Source organism: Rhododendron vialii, chromosome 9a (assembly GCF_030253575.1).
Source record: "Rhododendron vialii isolate Sample 1 chromosome 9a, ASM3025357v1".
NCBI lineage: Eukaryota > Viridiplantae > Streptophyta > Magnoliopsida > Ericales > Ericaceae > Rhododendron > Rhododendron vialii.
Genome location: NC_080565.1, coordinates 6,655,017 through 6,680,633, shown reverse-complemented (window position 1 = coordinate 6,680,633; position 25,617 = coordinate 6,655,017). Strand labels below are relative to the sequence as shown.

The 25,617-nt window shown below is 42.9% G+C and overlaps 1 non-coding gene and 1 pseudogene across 1 annotated transcript; both read left to right on the top strand.

Moving 5' to 3' along the window:
- The window catches only part of LOC131300882 (polyketide synthase 1-like), a 53,935-nt pseudogene that overhangs the window by 26,898 nt on the left and 1,420 nt on the right, over positions 1-25,617 (top strand).
- Positions 1,454-1,556, top strand: LOC131302217 (small nucleolar RNA R71). Its single transcript, XR_009191679.1, has one exon. It is a non-coding gene; the product is annotated as a small nucleolar RNA R71 (small nucleolar RNA).

Here is a 25,617-nt window from a genome sequence, read left to right as displayed (position 1 = left end):
CACCTATGACACATGAAATTGTGGGGTCCCTGGATCGGGCAACTTAGGGGCAGTAGAAGTATGGAAAACAGAGGAGACACCCCACCTAGAAGGACCTTTTTCGTAACATTGGTTCGAGTTCTACGCTTTTGAGTGCAAAGGTCCTTAAGAAATTTAGCGTATGAGGGGACTTGCCAAATGGCATCAAGAAGAGGAAGATTCATCTTGACTTGCTTGAAAGTCTCAATCATACCTTTCATCACAGCAGCTTTTTTAGTATAAGGAGATTGCGAATTAAGAGCCGCTGGAAAAGGGACACGTGGTACACCCGGTGGTACCACGGCGGAACTGGTGGAAGGAGAAGTAGGTGAAGTGGTATCAGTAACAAAAGGAGGCGCATCCTCCTCTTCAAGGATCTTGTCCTTGTCCTTACGCCATGAAACAGAAGATCGGGCATCTTGCTTTTTCAGAGTGTCATCTGTAGGCCTAGTCTCGATAACCCGGCCCAATCGAAGGGCCACAACTACTTTAGCTTGCTCTTGGTGATGGTTAGGAGCGTGCTGCTGGTCAACTTGGAATTGACCCTTAGGATTGGAAACTGGTTGGCTAGGTAGCTTACCCTCCTCTCTCTTGCTAAGCGCATTGGCCAGTTGGCCAATTTAGGATTCTAACCGCACTATGGATTGAGTATTGGAATTACATTGTTGGCTAGTACTCTCTAATCCCTGCAGTTTTTGGAGCACAGTTTGCATCCCTTGTAACATTGTCTCGTCAAAATTGGGAGACCGTTCAGGCTTGGGCCTGAGAAGGAGGAGGTGCTTGTTGGAAAGGCTGTGGTGCCCTTTGGGAAGCCGCTTGATTAAAAGTGCTTGGATAATTGGGCCTTGGTTGGTTGAAACCACTTTGGTTGGGCGGTCTCTATTGCAAAGAGGAGGGACTGCCTTGATTTTGCGTCCTCCAAGAAAAGTTTGGGTGATCTTTCCAGCCAGCATTGTATGTTGGAGAAAATGGGTCGTAGCCTGGCCTAGAGAACCCTTATGCAGCACTAACTTGCTCTTGCACAAACTCTTGATATTGGGAGGCCGAGGGACAATCAGTGATGTAATGCATGGGACTAGCACAAATCCCACACGCCTTTTGAAAAGTGGGCGGATGATGTCCCACGGGGAGAGGATGTTGACTCGAAGTGATTAATTCTTTCAATGTTTGGGTCAAGGCAGCTACTTGATGTGTAAGGTCATCAGAGGGTTGAACCTCATAGACCCCTCTCTGTTTGGATGAACTAGACGCTGCCCCTCGCGAATGTCTAAGGGAAGATGCACGGTGTTGAGAATTTTCACTAAGATTTTTGAATAACTTCCATGCATCGTTCACATTCTTATGCAAAAAAATCCCACCACTGGAAGAATCAACCAGTTGGCGGTGTGGTTCCGCCAAACCCTGGTAAAAAGACTGAACAAGCTACCACTTGGGGATAGCATGGTGAGGACACGTCCTAAGAAGGTCATTGAATCTTTCCCAAGATTCATGAAATTGTTCTCCATCGTGTTGGGTAAATCCGGTGATCTCTTGTCTATGAAGGGTTGTCTTACCAATGGAGAAATATTTCTTTAGGAACTCTTCGCACGTCTGAGTCCAAGAGGTGATGGAGTTTGCCGGTAAGGAGTTCAACCACTGTTTGGTCTTATCCTTCAACGAGAACGAAAAAAGGAGTAATTTCAATGCATCCTTATCAAAGTCACGAATGCAAATAATTTTGCTCGTTTCCATGAATTGATTCAAGTGATCATAAGGATCCTCGTTTGGTTTCCCATAAAATGAGGGCAACATCTGTAAAGTGCCTGGCCTTATCTCGTATTGGTTGGCTCTTACCGTGGGCATGACTATGCACGAAAGGGACTCATACTCATTTGGAATAAAATACTCCACCAATGGGGAGCCCTGTTCCCCACCAATTGCTCATGTTTGGTCGCCCATTACGTCAAAGTTTATATTACGAGCAAATGGGCGTCACGTTTTGCTTTAAGAGAATTCCTAAAAAATTGAAGGGTTTTGTTAAAATCAGAATCGGTATCAGATGCTCTCTCAGGTGATAGTGACCGATATCGACGCATAAATATTCAAAAACCCTAATTCCACTACCGTTTCAGCGATCCAACAATAAAGTAATCTAAAAGAGAACTCACAATGGGTAAACAAAATCGCTTTGATCCGCCTAGCCACCTATAAATTCAACTTCGGAATCCTTGTGATGTTCAAAAACCTGGCAAAGCTGAAACAGACTAACAAGAAAAAGAAAAATAAAATAAAATAAAACAAAGAATTAAACTAAAAACAAATCGAAAATACGCAACCGTGTTTTAACTCCCCGGCAACGGCGCCAAAATTTGGTCTGTCATTTTCGTACCAAAAATATAATTTATAAAATAGGGAATTAACTAATATTCCGAAGAATAGAGGTCAAGTCCAGGATCGTCCGTAGGGAGTAAAAAGCTGAGTTGCAGTAGTTTAAATTAATTTCTAATTTAATTCGAAAAGTAAAGAGAAGTTAGATTTGGATTTGGATTTGATTAAACTAAAATTAAACTAGAAAGAAGATTAAACGAGTTGTAAACTGATTAGAGGAGGGACTAGGGTTTCCGATTCAGTCTCCCTCTGTAACGCAATTGTTTCAAAACCTAGGGTTCATATTCAACATTCAACCAGATCACCGTAGGGTAGCAATTCCTATCGATAATTCCCAAAAAGATAATCAAGATTTGCACTCCGTATAGGCTATCTCAACATGGCACGGATCATCTCATTGGATTTAACCAACGACACGATCCGTCTCACGTCATATAGTCTATCTCAAAGCCTATCCTGAAATATTAGAAACCATTGTATGACAGTGCTTGAAACCATGGATACAAACACATTCGAATATCAGAAAAAGTATAAAATCTCATAAAAAGTTATGAATCGACCAAGTTATACAATCAAGTCGAATATAAAACCCTAGAAATCAAACAACTACGTTACTTGGAGAGACCTCTTCATTACCCTAGTCAATGGGTTTAGCCACTCATGGAGTACAAATAAATAAGCATGCAAGAATAAAGCTCCATTGGTAACTTAAAGCTTTTGAATGAAAAGCAAAAGAATAAAACCTAAAGCTCTTGTGACTGGTTCGGTCGTGATCTGCGTCGAAGTGCCATTCTGTTTCTGCGTGGAAAAGCAGTCCCGATGGTAGCCCCCCATTCTTCTGTTTCTGCGTGGAAAAGAAAAGATATCCCCTTCAAACCCTTTTACCATTCCTTATATATACGGAGACCTCGTGTGTTCGGCAAGTAAATTCCCCTCCTATCAATTGTTCCGTGGGCCCACTTTTAATGTAAACGCTGAAGACAAATCTTGCTAGTTGCTACAATTATGGGTCAGTCCGCAGGTTTGCCAAATTACAATTCCATGTTGCCATTCTAGTGGGATTTGATCCAATAAATTTCCTTTGGCAAGCTCAACACCAATTTTCAACATTACCCAATAAACTCCTTCGTATGTGCAACACATGGCTGGAATTTGATGCACCTTTCTCCTGAAATAAAGTCCGACTTTGCGTTTAAGCTCCAAATATTATCCTTCGGCTCCGAGAGTCCTGAAATGCAATTAACAAGTATCAAACCCCAAGTAGCGCACTAAACAAACATAACAAGCCTAAGTTAGGGGGCATAAATAGGCATATTTACGCACCTATCATCGTCCCTTTCAAATCAATCAAGGAAGATCAGCCATGTCGTCCCTTTCAAATCAATCAACGATGATCAGCCAAGTCATCACTTTCAAATCAATCAACGATGATCAGCCATGTCGTCACTTTCAAATCTAATCAACGACAATCAACCATGTCGTCCCTTTCAAATCAAATCAACAACGATCAGCCATATCGTCCATTTCAATCCTTCAACGACGATCAGCCATGTCGTCCTTTTTCAAATCAATCAATGACGATCAGCCATGTCATCTCTTTCAAATCAATCAATGACGATCAGCCATGTCATCCCTTTCAAATCAAATCAACGATGATCAGCCATGTCGTCCCTTTCAAATCAAATCAATGACAATCAACCATGTCATCCCTTATAAATCGAATCAACGACGACCAGCCATATCGTCCATTTCAATCCGTCAACGAAGATCAGCCATGTCATCCCTTTCAAATCAATCAAGGACGATCAGCCATGTCGTCCTTTTCAAATCAAATCAACGACGATCAGCCAAGTCGTCCGTTTCAATCATTCAACGACGATCAGCCATGTCGTCAGTTTCAATCATTCAACGATGATCAGCCATGTCGTCCTTTTCAATCCATCAACGACGATCAGCCATGTTGTCATTTTCAATCCTTTAATGACAATTAGCCATACCATCCTTTTTCAATCCGTCAATGATGATCAGAATATCATCCGGTTCCATCTGTTAACGGCGATCAGAATATCGTTCGTTCATTCCCTCAATGGCGATCAAAATATCGTCTGATCCTATTCTACAACGGCGATCAGATTACCGTCCAACTCAACGATGGTCCGCGTCATCCTCAATGATTTCCCACCATCCAACTCAACGATGGTCCGCATCATCCTCAATGATGACCCACCATCCTAACTCAACGATGGTCTGCATCATCCTCAATGATGACCCACCATCCCAAATCGACGATGGTCCGCCCATTCTCTTAACAACTACCAGTCCTGTTCAAATCCACAAACGACACGCTCATCCTGAAGCATGATCTACTGGTTCTGTCTAACTCAACGGGCGATTAGAATATCGTCTGCATTCAATCTGATAACGGGGATCAGAATATTTTCGGCGTTCACTCCCTCAATAGTGATCAGAAAATCGTCGAGCTTAATCCATCAATGAAGATCAGAATATCATCTGACGGTTCGGCCGTCCGCAACTAACTGTTCCCAGGAGAGTCTGCCTCGGCCTGCCCGAACAGATACCTCTACTTCAGTCTAGCTTCAAGCGCATCTTTCAGCAGCCTTATTGCTCTATCTCGGATGGTCTTTGATAAGAAGAGGGGTGCCTTAAACCCTTCCCCTCTTGTAACCTGGCTCCCGAACATCAGATTTCGAAGGTGACGATGGACCAGTCTACGCCTTTTAAAAATCAAAACGTAGCAAACGTTTCAAGTTCGGTTCCTTGGGTGGTTTACCGCAATAACCGAGTGGCGACTCTAAATCGAAGCGTTTCGCTGCGCTTTCAAAAAGGGCCGAACCCAATTTTTCACAAAATTTCATGGGCGTGTGCCCACAAATGGTGATTTTGATTTCAACATTAAAATGATGTCAGAATTGACTAAATATATTTTGAATTATTAGTTTGCTTTTAAATATGTTTTTGTTATAGGTAACAAATCTATGATTGTAGACACCCCAATTTGGCCTAACGATTATTTCAAGTCCCAGCTTGGGGACCATTTCGATGATGATATTGATACAGTGAATTCTGATTGACTTTTCGTGAACCTTAGGACTTATGGTGAGAACTTCTAGCCACTTAGAGGACCCAATCTAGTGCTAAATAGCTTTTCATACAGAAATACAGAATCCTCGGAGAATCTTTCTATCAGCCGTAACATTGATCTCACGGCCTCAACATCATTTATTAACCCGTGAAGCCTGTTGATTGAAAATCTTCCTGAGAGATTGATTAGCCGGCCCCCACATCATTTCCTCGGCCGCCAGATCATCTAGTTTCCAGATTTTAGAACGTTCTGTCAATCGTTTAATCCGATCACAAAACCCTAGTAGCCTTTTTTCGATGCGTTCAGGCCACGCAGCAAATTACGTTTAGAGGTCTTTGAACCCTAGAATTCCTTTTTGATTCACACCATTTGATTGGCCGGAGTGAGAAATCCCATGCCTATATAAAGTGGCCTTAGGGTTCCGAAATTAACATTCAATTCTTCCATCTCATAGCTCCAAGCTCTGTAGAAATTATCTTTGATATCCTCTCTACAAAAGCCCTAAACCTTTGTGAGCAGCCGCATCCCAAGCGATCAAACCCTGAAGTACAAACCCTAATCCTAGGGTTTCGAGAAGAAGATCAGTCAATCACCCTTAATCCGAAGCAATCAAGCACTGAGGGATCAAGGTGGTGAGGCCCAAGGGCCTATGGTTTGATTCATCTTTTGTTTTTTATACTTTAATCGTAGCATTTTAATTCCTGATTAACTCTTTATTCTGGTGTGAGGAAGAACATCGGCTGAGGAATCAATCCTTCGGCCGATACATCGATCTCGTGGGATTCCTCGGCCGTGACATCAATTCACTGGCCGAGGGATCTATTTGCTGGGACATATTTGTTTTCTGCTTATTTTGATACATGCTTTCAATTATCGTACTGGCTCATCTTATAAACTATTAAAGGCTAAAAACCAGATTATGTGTTAGAATTAAACAAAGCAAATATACATTATATGTCAAACAATTATGGGCCAGTCTCATGACCGGGCAAAGAGGGGTGCCTAACACCTTACCCTTATTGTACTCTTGGCTCCCGTACCCGAAATCTTTATCTATTTTTTCTAGTTTTAATAAACTAGGTGGCGACTCTATTTTGATGATAACCGTTATCGTGTGGCGATGTTCCTAGCTATGGGAATATCCACGATCTTGATTTATGAAGTGGAACCAAATAAGCGTGATCAATCTGTATGGCGATGCCCCATTTGGGAGGTGTCTACAGTTTTTGGCCTCTCTGCTGGAGATTTGAGAGCCATAACCAGAAAGTTCAACATGTAATTAATATTTGCTTTATTTAATTCTTTTTCATATGCATCGAGCGGGCAACCCATGTTGAGTTCATCTAATATCCTGGTACGTCACGGGCTATGTTAGGGGTTCCAGCAAACTCCTAACAGAGCACCCTTTGAGACTATCCGAAACCTTGCATATTGTAGAAAGCCATAGAACTATTTCCAAATTAGGACAGGAAATCCCAAATAGGTTAGGACTATATGTTGCATTATATCTCAAACTCTTGTTTGATTCAATGATTATCACTCTGTAGAGTTTTAATTGCTATAGAAGATGAATTCATGCTTATTTTATTAAGAGTTTGTGATGAAGTCTATCTCTCTTTGGATAAAGAATAGTCCTTGCATAACTTTGTCTCTCTTTAGATAAGTTTTTCCTTGTGAAAGGTTGCCACAATCCTATACTGTTAGGAGTTCTGAAAAAAAAATACAAAAAACAGAAGTCTTCTTTTTTCTCTAGGTTTTCTTTCTTTCTTGCTTGCTAGGATCCTTTCAACCAAAAAAGAAAGAAAAGAAGAATTTTTCTTTTTATTTCTTTCTCTTTTAATCTTTGCTAGGATCTTTTCAAAAGAAAAAAATCTTTCCTTATTCTTTAGGTTTTCATAAATTTCTTTCTTTCTTTGTTCTTATAAAGAAAAAAGAAAAAGTGGGGGTTTCATCAATCTTTTATCTTGCATGGTACATTGTATATATGATCACTTGATTGCATAATTGTCGCATGATTGCTTGCTATATCGCATTACAACCTTATCACATCACTTCATAGTACTAGTACTTTGATCAATCACTTGGTTGCATACATGATACATGGGTCATCATATTAGGGGGCAATAGGTGTTGGTACACACTGCACAATCACTTGATTTGGGATGTCTCAACATGAATGTAATTAGGCTTTTGCTTCTCTTAGATTTGCGTTTGGACTTAGCTGTGACAGTTGTGGCCGCCGATATCTTAAAAGCCCTTTCCCTCAGAAGTTGATAGCGCCGTGATCATAATGGAAAACCATGAGCTTGCTCAGCAAGTCAAGGACATCAAAGCTGCCTTGGCTCGCTCAAAAGGAGATCAAATCCTTGATTTTGATGGACTCTGCCTTTTCCCAAATGCCAAATTGCCATATAAGTTCAAGATGCCAGATATTGAGAAGTTTAATGGCACCGGCAATCCCACCAGCCATGTTCGCCATATCATCAACACCCTGAAACCTATGGGCCTGAATGATGAACTCATTGCCCAACTTTTTCAAAGGACTCTCACAGACAGTGCTCTCGACTGGTTTCTCACTCTGGACTTCACCAAGTACAAGGGGTGTCAAGAAATTGCCAATGCTTTCATCAATTAATATGCTTACAATGTCCAAATTGAGGTAACCACTTGAGATTTGGAGATGCTCAAACAAAAGCCAAATGAGAGCTTTGCCAATTTTCTTGCTAGGTGGAGAAAGAAAGTTGCACAGATGAAAACTTTTCCCTCAGAAGAAGACCAAGTCAGAATGGTAGTAAGAAATTTACAGCCACAGTTCCTGAGGCACATGTATTCCCAAGCAATTTTTACTTTTAAGTGCCTCTATGCTATTGGATTGCAAGTTGAAGACGGCCTTGATCAAGGATTACTCGACAATGGAGAAGTCAGCCACAAGGTAGAGACAAGCACAAATACCAACAATGATAGTGGTATTAATATGGTGAGATCTCATCACAAGCGTAAGAGGGAATTTGTTCCTCTTAGAATGAAGTTAGAAGATGTGTTCCACATCTTAGGAGCAACAGGCGATCTGAAACCATTGCAACCAAAATTTCCTAATAATCTTGCACAAAAGGGTGGGGAGTATTGCAAGTATCACCAAGTGACTGGTCATTCCATTGAACAATGTGGGGCTCTCAAGAATGCAGTCCAGGATCTCATCGATAAAGGGATAGTAGATCCAACCAAGCTGAATGATTGAGAAGCGGCGGCCAAATTTTGTCATGTGTTTTGAGTCAGTTTTTTTAGGCCTTTCTTTTGGCTCTCTTTTGCTTCTTTTTAGGGTTTGAGTCTCGAGTTTGTTCTCTTTTAGGAATTTGAGTTTTGAGTTTATTTTTTCTTGAAATTAAAGTCATTTTGTTCATCATGGTATTGGACCAACTCTTTGCACTCAACATGAAATGTGAATCTCTCCCGGAATATGAATCTCCTTAGACATAAACTACAAATGACTTGATTCTCTTTAGAGATATGTAGGCACTTTAGGGTTGGCCATGTTTTTGAAAATGTTTTCTCTTGTGCTAAGTTGCTGCCATGAAATACTCATGATAACATTAAGTGTTGAAAACAATCCTCAAGGGTTTGAAAGTAATCTCATGATATTGCTTGAAACACATCATAAATCACTCGAGTTGTCAAATGCAAAGAATGAGTTATGACCCATAGCATTCATGTTGAGTTGAAGGGGAATTGAAAACATTTGTGTGCTCTCATGGAGTCGCTCATATAAGAAACATGTACTTGAAGATAGAAAGGAAAAAACATGAGCTCGCTAAATTGAAAACCCTCAAGGGCGGTCTAAGCAAAAGTTAGAGCATATAAAAAAAAATTAGCCATGTCTCCATGCACCCATTTTGAGTGTCAAGATTTGTCCTCGATTTTGAAAATCCATTTGGTAAAACATTAAAGCCTTTTAATCTCTTAGTTAGGATTCTCGTTGCTCTGTCGCGTGATTCAAAATAAAGAAAGACCATCATTTCTCTATCCAAACACGTAACCCTTGCTAGCCACATTGAGCTTCTCAATAGTTTCTTTCAAATAAAGCCTGCTAGACAGCCATCCCCCACACTGGGGTAGATAAAAATGCAATGAGAGATGACTACAAAATGGAAAGTAAGCATCCCGTCACACAAGGGGGTTTTGAAAGAAGAAAAGAAAACATCATCCCTTCCAATCCAAAAACAGGGGGCATTTTGAAGAAACATCTCCTTCTCATACAAATAGAGCAATTAGATGGCTGCTAGCTTTTGGAACCCAAGCATGAGTAGAAAGTAGGTTTGAGCCGTTATATCCCTTCCTTTCTTAAGCTAACACCCTAACCTATAATATGGTCCATAATAAAGTTCTCTCGGATTGAAGAACGCGAATTAGCAACGACATCTTAGATACTGGGGGCATAACCAATGTGGAAGGTATGGACAAGGAAAAGTAGTATGAAGCAAAGGGGCATAATTGCATCCCCCTTTTTAGAAGCACACAATCTCTCATGAGGCATGCAGTGGTCACTTATCAATCCAACTCAACGTAGTCAATTCACCCTGAAGCAGTAAACTTGCTAGGGTCATGGTTCGTAGAACAGTTTTGCATCTCTTAAAGATTGAGTGGTTTGAATGGGAATCATGTAGGTAAAATGATGTGGTTTTGAAATGCTCAAGGAGAAATTTGTAAAATTGATTTTATCCTAAGCATTTTTGACACAGCAATACAAGCACAATTACTTATTTGCAAATTTTCACGGAGATAACATGGGTTTCCCATTCCATGCGGAGTGTAGCTAAACGGTCCCTTGGCCGTACAGTGTGTTAGCAGCATTGCTAGAGTGTTGCAATCTTTTAAATCTCTTGGATCTTATCGTCTTCTTTGTCATAGCCATTTGGCTAGTATAGAGTTTGTTGCCATTTTATGGTGTAGGAGAAGCACTAGCTTGAGCATGCGAAAGTTGAGATGTCGCAAAACACTTGTTTGCATATCACCATAATCACATGGTTGCTTGATGTGTAGTTTAGGCAGTTGCATTGGCCTCTTGGCCCGCACAATTGATTTGTCTACATGAGCACCCCACTGCTTAGTCTTATTTAGACATTTCCCTGAGCCTCTTTGGCCCGCGCATTTGATTCGCTTTCATGTCTTTGTGGTTGTTGTGGTTATTTGGTCTTGCATTGGTCTTTTGATCTAATACTTGATTTTTGTCTTCACTACTAAATGTTACTTGCATTATGAATGTGTTTGATTATCTATTGGTGTGACGCATCTTGGCTCTGAAGAGAAAAAAATAGGCGTTATCTCTTGATATATTAGGTCTCTCGACCACTATGCCTCTTGGCATTTTCATCTCTCGATGTATTAGGTCTCTTGACCACTATGCCTCTTGGCATTGCATCTCTTGATGTATTGGATCTCTCGACCATTATGCCTCTAGGCATTGCATCTCTCGATGTATTAGGTCTCTTGACCTATACACCTCTCCGTGTTGTGTCCCTTGATGCCTGAGTCTCTTGACCTACACGCCTCGTGGCCTTACATCTCTTGATATGTTATGTCTCTCGACATGTTGTGCCTCTTGGCCCCTAAATGATGTGGTATTGTGGTGTACTGTGTTTCTTGACATATTTTGCCCCTTAGCATCCTTTATTGTGGTATGGCCTATTTTACTCTAAGCATTCTATTAACAAAACAATGTGCACATACCTCTTACATGATTGTGTCTTAATAATGTGGCTTGCAATGGTTGATGTCTTTGTTGCATGTCACTTGACATAAGCTAATCACATGTCCAACGTTTTGAAGCATGAGGTGTAATAGAGTAAGTGTTACATTCTAAATTCCAAATAGAATGCACAGAACTCAAAATTACGTCTCTCGTCTTGTATGCTTCATGGCGTTGTATCTCTTGATGCATTATGATGATGTTTGTGAGTTACTAGACTTATTTTGCCTGAGCATTCCCTTGGATGAAACCTAGTGCTACACTCATATGATTCACTAGCTAAGTGCATTTTGCTATCAAATATACCCTGTATTTGTATTTGAAACAGGTTACAACCGGCTCTATGCCTCGGTTCTACCACTTTAAGCTCCAAGCTCCGACTTCTCAGGCTCCTACCTTATGATTGATATCGGCTCTATGCCTCGGTTCTATCACTTCAAGATCCAAGCTCCGACTCCTCAGGCTCTTGCCTTATGATTGATACCGGCTCTACGCCTTGGTTCCATCACGTCAAGCTCCAAGCTCCGACTCCTCAGGCTCTCGCCTCATGACTGTAACCAGCTCTACACCTCGGTACTCTCACCTCCAGCTACTGGCCTAGTGCCACCATATTCCAAAACCAGCATCTAATCATCTCCAGAAGAAGGTATGCATTCCACCCAATTACATCAATTCCATTCAGCTCATTCGCAAGGATAGGCTACTCAACTGAGCTCCCCTCAGTTAAAATAAGGATGATCATGAAAAGCAATCGACTCACCCGCTGTGTACTGGTCTACCCAAAAATACTAAGGATGCTCTCTGCAAAAAAATTCTCCGGCAGCCCAGCGCTCCTTCAACTACTCTGCGCCAAAATCTTGGCATTGCACAAGTACGTCGCATTACGGCTTTTTAAGTCTGAAGGTACGTCTTCTATTTCTAACCCTCCAAACTTTTTGTTTTTCTTTATTGCCTCTGAACTACGGTTGGTCTGAATTTCCCTTGTGGAATACGTACGCAGCCTCCCGGCCCGACAATAACTAAAACTATTTTCAAAAACTCTTGGAATAGTGGTTGGCCCAAATTGAGTTGCTTTTACAGTTTTGACTCTTACTTAAACAGGTCTTGCGGTCTGTCTAAGCTCAGTCAAAGAGGGGCATCTGTAGACACCCCAATTTGGCCTAACGATTATTTCAAGTCCCACATTGGGGACCATCCCGATGATGATATGGATTCAGTGAATGTTGATTGACTTCTCATAAACCTTAGGACTTATGGTGAGAACTTTTAGCCACTTAGAAAACCTAATGCATAGCCAAATAGCCTTTCAAACAGAAATACAGAATCCTAGGAGAATATTTCTATCAACCGTAACATTGATCTCACAGCCTTAACATCATTTCTTCACCCGTGAAGCCTGTTGCTTGAAAATCTCCCTGAGAGATTAATTAGTTGGCCGCCATATCCATTCCTCAGCCGCAACATCATTTCCTCGGCCACCAGATCGTCTATTTTCCAGATTCTGGAACGTTCTGTCAATCGTTTGATCCGATCACAAAACCCTAGCAGCCTTTTCCTATGCATTCGGGTCATGCAGCAAATTACGTTTAGAGGTCTTTAAACCCTAGAATTCTTTTTTGATTCACGCAATTTGATTGGCCGGAGTGAGTCATCCCATACCTATATAAAGAGGACTTAGGGTTCCGAAATTAACATTTAATTCTTCCATCTCATAGCTCCAAGCTCTGTAGAAATTATCTTTCAAAACCTCTCTAAAAAAGCCCTAAACCTTTGTGAGCAGTGTAGGTGGACAAATTCTAGAAGCGTTATAATCAGCACTAGAATATATCGGCTTCTCGTGCCTCTTGACCGTAACCTTAATTTGTAGTCGAAACCCTTAATCTGCAAAACAAACAAGGAGTGAGCGCATCTTTGCCTCTCGTGGCAAAGGCCCTCCGATGCCTTAGTTAGTATCATGTACTGGTAATGAACCCTAAATATCAATAGGAAATCATGTATGAGTGCAATGTATTGCGTACCTTTCACTTCTAGGTTTACCTTATATTTATAGATTCATGGATGCTTGCTGCCCAAGTATCCATGTTGCCCTAGGTTTCCTACCTCGTATAGGAAATCCAGGATATCTTGGATTCTCGTTCCCTTATCAATTCATTACTTTAATCCTTGTAGGACTCTTTTCCATAGCAAGTCGAACTTCCCATTCCCGTTGGGTATCTTTTCTAGATCCTATATTTCTCGGGATCTCACTTTTTAATAGATTTACCACTGTTTCTGGACCCTTCCAGAGTGTTCCCTTTATTTCAACATCTGATTGGATTCCTCTCCTTGTTCGGCCATCTCATGGCCGAACAAACGGCTTGGACGAGTTACTTCACATGTAACTAGTCCTTTATCAATTATTTGGACCATTGCCTTTTTAGGAGCTCTCCTCCTGTTCGGCTTTCTCATTGCCGAACAAATTATTTGAATAGTGGCTTCACATGTCACTTTCCTCTTATTTGGTCCAATAACTTCTCATGTTTACTGAACCAAGACTTGTACAACTTTTCTGGACCAATGACTTCTCATATCACTGGTCCATAGCGTAATGACTTTCCTTCATAGTCTGTTCGGACCCTCTTTGGACCTGTTTGGAATTACCTCCCTACAATTGCTCCCCAGCTTTACTCGTTTATGTTTTTATTCAGGAAATGAGTAAAGCTTCTTAATTACCGAGCAAATTTATTCTGTTCCTGCATCTTATTTTACAATTTTGATGCAAGTTTCATCATTTAGCAAAGGCAAAAACATCTCCTCGTTTGGCCTGGACAGGCTTGTAGTCCTAAGCTTTTCACGTGGCGCTCATTGTTTTGCTTACATTAAATGCGAACAGACGTATTTTGGGGAACGGAACACCCAAATGGCGTCTGGGGTGACGTTTCGCATACGCCACCCCACTTTTTAGGGTATTTTTGGGTTTTCGTCCCATTTTCAAAATCCCATTCTCTCTCTTAGACTTCCTCTGCAGAAAGAAAGTTCGAGCTTACCCGCCATTGAAGCTCTGTTCACCATCTCGAGGCCTTTCCTTTTCTGCTTTAAGGATTCCTTCCATCAATTCGTAAGTCACCATTCTTCTTTCTGCTCCATTTCTCTCTTTGATTGCTTTCAACCGTTTTTAGGGCTTTCTCTGTTTCCCCCTTTCTCTTCATTCGAAGAACCCAAATTTTTCTAGTTATGGGGAGATTTCGGAGGCATTGTAATACTCCTCAGACCATGTCAAGTTTCAGATCTCGTTACGAGATTCCTGATAACGTGGCTACTGCTTTAGCTCCTGAGGATGCCATCCGTGAAAGTTTTGACTTTGACACCCTTCACATTCCTGTAGTAGCCGTCGTTGAGGGCGGAGTTAGGTTTCCCTTAGCTCCCCTGCTTCGTCAGGTTCTGGCATACTATAGGCTTTCCCCAATGCAGGTTTCAGCCAATTTCTTTCAAGTGGTTATGGGTATAAATGCCCTAAATCAAATGTTAGGAACTTCTTTAGGTTTATATGACATCCACCATTTATACAGCATCTCCAGAACCAGGGATGCCCTCACATATTATTTAAAAAGTAGGGATTCTAGAAAGAAACTTGTCCTTGAACTCCCTAATTCTGCTCGAAGGGATGATGATGATTTTCTGATTGTTACGGGCAACTTCGAACCCAGAGATGAGGACGGCCAAGTGATTGGTTTTCATGCTCCTCACATATTCGGGAGCCCATGTTAGTGCTTTTTCTCCTAATCCATATGCTTTATTTTTCAGAAAAAGCCTTCTCATGCTTCTGTTTATGCATTGTGTTATGTTTCAGCTCCAAACATCAATCGAGGTCGTAGCATCATAACCCCACAAGTTCATGTAGTGGATATCAAACGTGCACTCGCTTTCAACGGTGAAGGAACATACCTTTCGGGCCAAGCAAGAGCAGCTCAAATACTGCTTAGTTATAAAGCTTCATATGGTGGTTTCATTGATCGGCGTACCCATGCAGCCGACAATCCCGTTCTAGCGGGTCCATCCAAGTCGTTCCCCGAGCAAGAAGAAAGGCGTTCTCAAACACCTCCAATTCCTAACAAGCCAATTCCTCTCGCTGAAGAAGCTACTAATTCCACATCCAGTTTCTCTTCTAGCGGCTACACCCCTTCACCTCCAGAAATGAACCGGCCAATTGACTTAGGGAGCCTTCTTACCATTCCCGGTCGGGGTCGAAATGTTGCTCAGAGCCAAAGTGGTTCTCAAGGTCATGGTCGCTGTGCTCAAATCCAGACTGATGCTTCTTCAGGGTTTTCCCCAGAAGAAATCGAGGCTATCCACCGAGACAAACGCCAGTGAGTGGAGGAGTCTCAGGAAAGGCCCCCACAATCCTCTTCTTCTCCAGCTCCTACATGGGCTCCTTCTTTTACTCACGGGAATCGAGCTATCACTGCTCGGGATAGTGTTGAGTCTGAAGGTACTGCTCTTGCTCTGTCTCAAGCCTTTCTGCTGCCTGGAGATATGCAGAAAGAAGTGGCATGCTCGCCTGACAATCTTCTGAGCTCATTCATGTCCCATAATGCCAAGGTAAAATTTCCCGTTTTGTAAATCATATCCTTTGGTTTTTGTGTTTGACTGCTCGGATGTTTCAGGTAATGCAAAAGATGGTGGCTATGGCCCAGAAGCTCAGCCAATCCGAACCCCAACGTGCCAAGCTTGTAAGTGAAAACACCAAACTGCAACGTACTATTATTAGGCTCAAAAGGGAGAGGAACCAAGCCCTGGGGATAGCTGACGGGCTGAAAGGCAAGTTGAAGGGAGCCGAAGACAGTCTGAACCAATCCTTGAAAAAACTTAAGGCAAGTCAGAACGAAGCCAAAGCTGCATTCGAGCGGGGGTACAATGAAGGAATTAAAATAGCTACGGAAAGCTACAAGAACCAAATGCCTGGGATACAAGATCAGATTTGGGTTGCCTCATGGACAGCTTGTCTTGGCAAAGCTGGGATACCTGAATCGTCACCCCTCTGGACCAACATTGAACTACCAAGTTCAGCTGCTGGGCCTGAGGAAAACATAACTGAGGAGGGAGATGAGGAGCAAGATGTTCATGCATCCGAACAACCTGTCGCTGATGTTGAACCAGGTGATGATGTGACCAACCCTGGCCAGAAGGAAGTCAGTGGTGGTCATCCTGAGGGAGAAAATGCTACTGAGGATACTACTGCACCAGCGGCTCCTGCAACCGTCCAAGATCTTACTGAAGACGAATAGGTTCAATCTCTTTTCTCGACAAACAATTCCTAGCCATCTAAATAGTTGAATTTTACCCTGCTTGGCACAAGTTCCAAACTTGTTTTAAACATAGGTGTTTTGGCCATATGTGGCCTTGTATGGCGTTTAAATACTCCGTCTTCTTTCGAGGGTGCATATTTAGTTAAGTGTTTTGTACTTATTTTAAATTTCTCGTACTTGTGCATGTATTCGTATGCATCCCTGTAGACACCCCAATCTGACTTCCCGATCGTTTTACTTTGTTCTTCGGTTTCTTGATTCCCCGATGATGAATCAGGTCGAAAACAGTCTCGAGAACTTGGAATGGCTTGAGTTTGGCATGTGAGGAACCCATCTTTAGCCCTAAAACCCTTGAATCAGAACCTGGACCTTGGGTTTGATAGTCTCGTGACACACTAAGATCCTCGCGCGATGGTCCATTTGCCAGGTGGTGGTCAAAGTCAAAGCCTTGACCATTGACCCTCGCGGGGTTGGTTGGACCCTCGCGCGATGCTCTCACTATCTCGCGCGATGGTCAACACCTGTCGTTTTCACCCGGATTGTGTGGTGGTCAGGGGGCTACAGGCCTATGTGACCCCGTTTTCGTCGGCTGAACAGCGTCCTGGGGGGCTCCCCTTGCACCGCCTCACCCCTCATTCTCCCATCACCTTTGCCACCCCACTTCTCCACCAAGTGAGCCTTGTTGGCTGGTTACAAGGCCTTGGCTAGCCACCAACCAACCCTTTCTTCTATAAATCCCCCCCCCCCCCCCCCCCCATGCTTCATTGCAAAGGGTTACAAAATTCTCTCCAAGAAAGAAGAAGCAAAGCTCAAGCACAAATATCCCATACCACACTCACTCCCACATAATCATCTTCCAAGCCTCACCACCTCATTCAAGCCATCTCCAAGGCACTCAAGCAAAGGTATAATATCTTTCTGCTCACTGTTCGAACCCCTGAGGGGGGCTGGAAAGGTCAAGGCTAGTAATCGATACCAGTTCTGGCCCTAAAGCTGGCAAGGTTTCAAGAGTCGTTACCAAGAATACCCTCGCGCGATGGTCCCATAGGCTCGCGCGACAGTTTTGTCTGCGTGAGATTGGACCACGTGGGGAAGGGATGCTGGTCTTTAAGTTTAATGTTGTGTTCATAGTCATTTTTAAGTCTTTTAAAAGGTATTAGCTCGCTGCTCTTGCATGTTAAAAATCATTGTTTAGCTTAGTTCATAACTCCTCTTGATTTGGAATGCTCTTGGGATGCTCTTGAATATGTCTCAAAGCCCTGAGTATGCAAAGCAATTCCTGGAAGTCCAGTCTGAACAATCGCGCGCCTGTATCACTCTGTCGCGCGATGGTTCTGGGTTTTCCAGGGACTGCCCTTGCATGAGCAGCTTGGCCTTGGCCTCTGTTTAGATACCCCCACTGTTTAGGGGTCGTGTTTTCACAATATTTCTATCTGCTTGCTGTAATATTGTTTACTTTCAAGTACTTATAAACTGCTTGGTTTGCACCTGGGTGAGCACTGGTCCTTCCAGAGCCCGGAAGGGGGTAAAATCCAAAACATTGGTGGAACATCAACACTCGCGCGAGTGTATGGGAGTGTCGCGCGATGGTTGGCTTGCATGTAGACGGATTCACGCATGCAAGCTGGCTGTTTGTTCGTACCAAAATCATACACAGCACTGCTTTGATGTATGATCGATGTTTTGAACTTTATTCCATTTATTACTTATCATCTCGCTAATCCATGTCATATCTTATCACATCCTGCAAATTGTTACAGTTTTAATCCCCGATTAACTGTTCCCCCGCCCTAATTGGCTAAAAATTGATTAATCAAACAGAATCGCAAACAAACATTTTCGCAAATGCCTAAGTAGAGACCGATCCCCGGATTGGGCGAGATGGGTGCCATAAAACCCTTCCCCTCTCGTAACCTGGCTCCCGAACCCAGATATGGTTATAACGGACTGGTTCCTTAAACTTTTTCAAATCAAACAGCGCGACAAGTGCTTCGAAATACGGTTCCTCGGGTGTCGGACCTTCAAAACCCGAGTGGCGACTCTGTATTTTGCGAGCGCTTGCTTCCCCTCTCGCGCTCCCTCGAACTGGGCCCCTCGCGTCTCGAAATCCGAAAATTCCGAAGGGCACGCTGCCCACAATCCCCAAGCTAGTTTTATTCATACTGTACTTGTATGTATGCCAAGTGTTTCGTACTTGAACTATATTTGCATTTTCTCGTATGCATCCCAAATTTTAATTCGTGCTTGGATATATGCCTAAATTTATTCGTACTGTAAGCAATCAAGCTACATTTCTCGTATGTACGCTTTCAAAAGAAAACAATTCGTATGGGACCATTCTCTGCTCCCCAATATGAAGGATGGTTGAAAAAGAAGTGGCAGATTTCATATTCTAGTACCCAGAATAAAAAAATTTTGAAAGAAGAACATTCCATTATTCAGAATTGGAGTTTAAAATTCAAAACTCAAGGGGGCGTTACTCGTAGCCCTTGCAACTAATAAAGAATTTAAACACAAGAGAGTTTGTTCGTAACCCCCACATAATCACGATGTGCATCTTAAAAAATATATTTGAATCTATTTAAATAAAAAACTTTCTCATATTATGGACATTCCAAGGCCTTGGCACTGGGTTCCCGTCCAGATCGGCCAATCGATAAGCCCCAATGCCCACGATTTTAGTAACCCGATATGGGCCTTCCCAATTAGCTCCCAACTTTCCCTCATTGGCCACCTTAGTGTTGCCGAGCACCTTTCGAAGCACAAGGTCTCCAACACCAAACTCTCGTGGGTGTACGTTCTTGTTGTAACTTTTTATTAGCTGCTCTTGGTATGAGGCCAAATGCACCAGGGCCCGCTCTCGTCGTTCCTCGGCAAGATCTAATTCAATCTCCAGGGCTCTGTTATTTTCTCCACTTTCAACCAAAGTGGTTCTGTTGGTCGGCAGACCGATTTCTAATGGAATAACGGCCTCCATTCCATATGGTAATGAATAAGGGGTCTCTCCCGTAGACCTCCTAGGCGTTGTTCGGTATGTCCATAGAACTAATGGTATTCGTCAGGCCATTTCCCTTTTGCTTTATCCAACCTCTTCTTGATCCCATCAAGAATTGTTTTGTTAGAAGCTTCTGCTTGTCCGTTACTTTGAGGGTAGGCTGGGGTCGAATAGTAGTTCCTTATTCCATACTGGGCACAGAATGCTTTGAACTTTTTCTGAAATTGGGATCCATTATCTGTAATCAATGAATAACGGACCCCATACCGAGTAATTATGCTTTTCCATACGAACCTCTCTATCATAGGTTCAGTTATTTTAGCCAAAGGTTCCGCCTCAATCCATTTGGTGAAATAATCCGTTGCTACCAACAAAAATCTCCTATTTCTCGTTGCTTTGTGGAGCGGACCTACGATGTCCATGCCCCATTAGGCAAATGGCCAGGGACTTGTCAGTGGTACCAAATCTTCTGCTAGCATTCGTATCATTGGTGAGAACTTCTGACACTTTTCACAAATTTTTACGTATACCTTTGCATCTTCTTGCATATACGGCCACCAGTAACCTTGGGTGATTGCTCGATGGGCTATGGACCTGCCCCCAGCATGGCTTCCACATGTTCCCTCGTGAATCTCATGGAGGAACTTTTGCACCATCTCAGGGTGCACGCAAAGCAAATAGGGACCTGTAAAAGACTTTCTATACAATTTTCCTTCTGGGGACAACCAAAACCTAGCAGATTTGGTCCTTATCTTGTGAGCCTCCTTTTTGTTTGAAGGGAGTATTTCGTCTCGTAAAAACTCCACAATTGGGTCCATCCAACTTGGTCCCTGGTTCACGTCCAAGACCATCTCCACGCTTCTCCCAATGCTCGGTTCAGTTAGATACTCTACTGCTACCTTTCTTTTAAACTCAGTTGGTACGGCTGCAGCTAACCATGCTAACGAATCTGCGTGAGCATTCTTTCCAGAACTTATCTGCTCAATATACACTCTTTCGAAGGTATCAAGCAGATCTCTGGTTGCTTGTACATAGGCCGCCATCTTCTCGCTCCGGGTTTCATATTGCCCGGACAATTGATGGACTACAAGTTGTGAATCACAATATACCCTAACCCGTTCTGCTTTTAGGGTTTTTGCACTTCTCAAGCCAGCTAAGAGTGCCTCGTACTCTACCACGTTATTTGATGCATTGAACCCTAGCCGAACAGATAGTTCTAACATTGACCTTTCAGGGGGTAAAAGCACAACCCCGATTCCTGATCCAGTGTTACAAACCGACCCATCAACGAACAGCTTCCATTCCTGGGGATCTTGTTCGGCTGGGGCCTGTTTCTCCTTTAGGGGTAATTTTGTTTCCTGCTCCTTTCTCGTAAGAGGCAAAGGTGCTACCGTGGGTGAGAATTCTGCCACAAAATCAGCCAACACTTGGCCTTTGATTGCTGTGCGTGGCTAATAATCGATGTCATATTGGCTCAACTCAACGGACCAAGTTGAGATCCTTCCAGAGAGTCTGCTTTTCGTAGCAGTGATTTCAATGGGAACTCAGTATAAACTACAACTTTATGGCGCTGGAAATAATGTGGCAATTTTCTGGTTGCTATTCTTAATGCCAGGACTAATTTCTCGAGGGGCAAATATCTTGTTTCTGCATCTAATAACGTTTTGCTCACATAATAAATAGGAATTTGCTCGGATCCCTTATTTCTTAAGAGGACTGCACTCACAGCATGCTCAGAAACAGCTAAATACAAAACTAGGGACTCACCTGGTTCTGGAGTCGAAAGAAGTGGTGCAGAGGCCAAATACCCTTTCAAATCCTGGAAGGCTTGTTCGCATTCTGCTCCCCACTTGAATCCTTCCTTTTTCTTTAACAGCTAAAAGAAGGGTCTGCACTCGTCACTTGACCGGGTAATAAATCGATTAAGAGCTGTTGCCATCCCAGTCAACCGTTGGACTTCTTTCGTTGTCCGAGGACTCTGCAGATTATGTAGGGCCTTTATCTGGTCGGGGTTTGCCTCAATCCCTTTTATGGTTACAAGGTGGCCCAAAAACTTTCCAGAACCGACTCCAAATGCACATTTCGAGGCGTTGAGTCTCAGTTTGTACTTCCTCAAGATTTCAAAAGCCTCTTTCAAATCTGCTATATGGCCTTGCCCAGTTTTACTCTTTACCACCATGTCGTCTATGTAAACCTCCATAGTTTTGCCGAGTAGTTTTTTGAACATGATGGTTGCCAATCTTTGATATGTTGCCCCTGCATTCTTCAATCCAAAGGGCATGACATTGTAACAGTATAGCCCTCGTGGTGTAATAAAAGAGGTCTTCTCTCGATCAGGCCCGAACATGGCAATCTGATGATATCCTCGATATGCATTGAGGAAACTCATTCGTTCGTATCCTGCAGTTGCATCAACTAACTGGTCTATCCTTGGAAGAGGGAAACTGTCCTTTGGGCATGACTTGTTTAAGTTCGTAAAGTCCACACAGACACACCATTTTCCATTCTTCTTTTTGACAACAACAGTATTAGATAGCCATTCTGGATAGTAAACTTCTCTTATTGCTTTGGCTTCCAACAAACGATCTACCTCTTCAATTACAGCATCAACGTGATGTACGGCTGCCCTTCTTTTCTTTTGAATGACTGGCTTATGCTGTGGATCTACATTCAAATGATGACAGATAACGTCTGCATCCACCCCAGGCATTTCCTCTGGTGTCCAGGCAAATACGTCGACGTAAGTCTTTAGGAAACTTATCGATTTGGCTTCTTCCTCCGCTGGCAACGATTCCCCAATTAAAAAATACCTATCAGGATCAGTCTCGTTGATCTGTATTTTCTTCAAACCCTCAACTACCCTCTCGGCTGGGTCCTTTCTGATATCCTCGATGGTCGGCTGGTCTGGGATTTCCACTAAATTGATATGGTGGGCGTTATGGATTCGTTTTACAATGGATACTAAACATTGTTGAGCTACCTTCTGGTTACCCTTGATCTTTTCAATCCCATTGGATCCTGGGAATTTTACCATCTGATGAAAAGTGGAAGAGACTGCTCTCATTTTGTGTAACCATGTTCTCCCTATAATCACGTTATAGGAGGATGGCACATCCACTACCAGGAAGTCAGTTCGTAGTACCACTGTCCCAGCTCGGACAGGCAAAGTTACTTTTCCTAATGGCCAAACTGCTCCTGCTCCGAATCCGACCTAGGGGGTTACTGATTGTACTAAATCTTCTTGAGTTAGTCCCAACTTTTTGAATGCATTGAAGTATAGTACTTCGGTGCAACTCCCCGAATCCACCAGGATTCTTTCCATATCATATTTCCCAACTCGTAGGGTTATGACTAAAGCATCATTGTGAGGTACCTGGACTCCTCCCAAATCTTCATCCGTAAAAACTATGCCCTCTTTGCATGCTTCTTCGTTACGCACTCTTTTCTTTCCCAACTGCATCACATGTTGGTCATGTTTGATCTATCTCTGAAGTAACCTCACCTCATTTCTTGTATAAGGTTCGATCAATCCATGTATCATATGGATTACTCCCTTTGGATTCTGTTCGTAATCCAATTCCATTGCTTTTTCTTTATCCTTGGGATCTTCCTGGATAAATTCTTTGAGATAACCTCGCGAGACCAAATCATCAAGATGCCTTTTAAACATCTCACAATCCTCAGTCATATGGCCCCAATCCTTATGGTAGCCGCAGTGCTGATTCGTAGCACGTTTTACGTCTTTATTCCCACCTAGAGTTGGAGGCCATTTGAAATAAGGTTGATTCTTTATTCGATAAAGAATCCTGTAGATGGGTTCTTTCCAGACTGTGTTTATTGAGAAGAAAGACTTGGGATCCGGAGCTTGTTTATCCTTGTACAGTTCTTTCTTTGCCTGCCCAATGTCTTTCCTCTTTCGGTAGGTTTTGGGTTCCTGCTTGTCTGCTTTCTTTACAGGCCCCTTTACTTGCTCGGCGGCCACTTTACCATCCTCCCGAAGAATGTCATCCTCGTTTCTGGCGTGCTGCTCAATTCGCTCCATTAACTTTGCCAGTGTTTGTACTGGCTCATGTTCAGGGACTTACGCAGCTCCCCCTGAATAGGTAAACCTGTCTTGAACGTGGCTATTGTGTATTCCTCGCTGCAACCTTCAATCTCATTGAAGGTTTCCTAGTACTTTTTTGCATAGTTCCTGATCGGCTCGTCCTCGCCTTGTTTCATAAAGAAGAGACTCTCAAAGGTTTTTGGAGCTCTTCTGCTTGTTAAAAATCGTGCAATGAATTCCTCGGCCAACTGCACCCATGTTCGGATGGAGCGTGAACCTAACTTATGAAACCAAGATAAGGCTACCTTCCCTAAACTTGACGGGAACATTTTGCACATAATTGCATCATCTCCTTCATGCATAAACATTGCCTGCTGGTAATGCTGTATATGTGCCACGGGATCAGCATCTGTCTCGTAGAGGATGAAAGTTCCGTGTTTCAGTCTGGTCGGCAACCTAGCCTGCTGTAAATTTTTGGCAAAGGGGGAGGATGCAATATTCTTGAGTGCTTTCCGTGCTGCCTCTCGTGCAGTCATGGTTTCATCCTCTGGTCCGTTCGTTTTGTTGGGTCTAGTTCTTTCCCAATCGGAATCAAGTCTTTCATACCTGTCCCTATGATGCTTCCTATTCCCTTCCTCCTCAGGGATAGAACTTCGGTCCCTACTTCTCCTCCTTCTTGGAGAAACCCTCCTTCGTTCCGGTGTTCAGCTCTTGCTCATGCTCCTCTTTTCTCGTGGAGAAGCTTTGTGTCGCCTTGGGGTTAGGCTTCTGCTTTTGCTCATTCTTCCTCGTGAAAGGGCTTTTTTGTATTTTACCATAGCATACCCATCGCCTCTAGAATCTCTTCGAGACAGTCCGGAATCCTCCGGGTGTTCCCTGATTCCCTCTAGCTCCCTGATCTCATGCTCTCATTTTTTAATCAGATGAGCATACTCCTCGATCTCTTGCCTCTTTTTATCGAGAACGTCTTCGCTACGGTGCACACTCTTAGAATGTGCGATCGATTCATCCCTTCGACGGGATTTACTCCTTCTCGTGGATCTCGAAGCCGTTTCTCCCTCTCTATTTTTGGAGTCATCATGAATAGTAAAGGGGCGGCCTTTACTCGCGGTCCTCCTATGTCCGCCTTCGGGCTTTTTCGGAGCCCCAGGTGGAGATTTATCCCTTCCTCCATCTAGCATACTCTTTGGGTCGTGTGGTGTTGCTGGATCTACTTCCACCATGGTCGTATTTCAAAGGGAACTCTTTCGTTTCCCACAGACGGCGCCAATTGTAGGTGGACAAATTCTAGAAGCGCTATAATCAGCACTAGAATGTATCGGCTTCTCGTGCCTCTTAACCGTAACCCTAATTTGTAGTCGGAACCCTTAATCTGCAAAACAAACAAGGAGTGAGCGCACCTTTGCCTCTCGGGGCAAAGGCCCTCCGATGCCTTAGTTAGTATCACGTACTGGTAATGAACCCTAAATATCAATAGGAAATCATGTATGAGTGCAATGTATTGCGTACCTTTCACTTCTAGGTTTACCTTATATTTATAGATTCACGGATGCTTGCTGCCCAAGTATCCAGGTTGCCCTAGGTTTCCTACCTCCTATAGGAAATTCAGGATATCTTGGATTCTCGTTCCATTATCAGTTCATTACATTAATCCTTGTAGGACTCTTTTCCATAACAAGCCGAACTTCTCATTCCCGTTGGGTATCTTTTCTAGATCCTATATTTCTCGGGATCTCACTTTTTAATAGATTTACCACTGTTTCTGGACCCTTCCAGAGTGTTCCCTTTATTTCAACATCTGATTGGATTCCTCTCCTTGTTCGGCCATCTCATGGCCGAACAAACGGCTTGAACCAGTTACTTCACATGTAACTGGTCCTTTATCAATTATTTGGACCATTGCCTTTTTAGGAGCTCTCCTCCTGTTCGGCTTTCTCATTGCCGAACAAATCACTTGAATAGTGGCTTCACATGTCACTTTCCTCTTATTTGGTCCAATAACTTCTCATGTTTACTGAACCAAGACTCGTACAACTTTTCTGGACCAATGACTTCTCATAT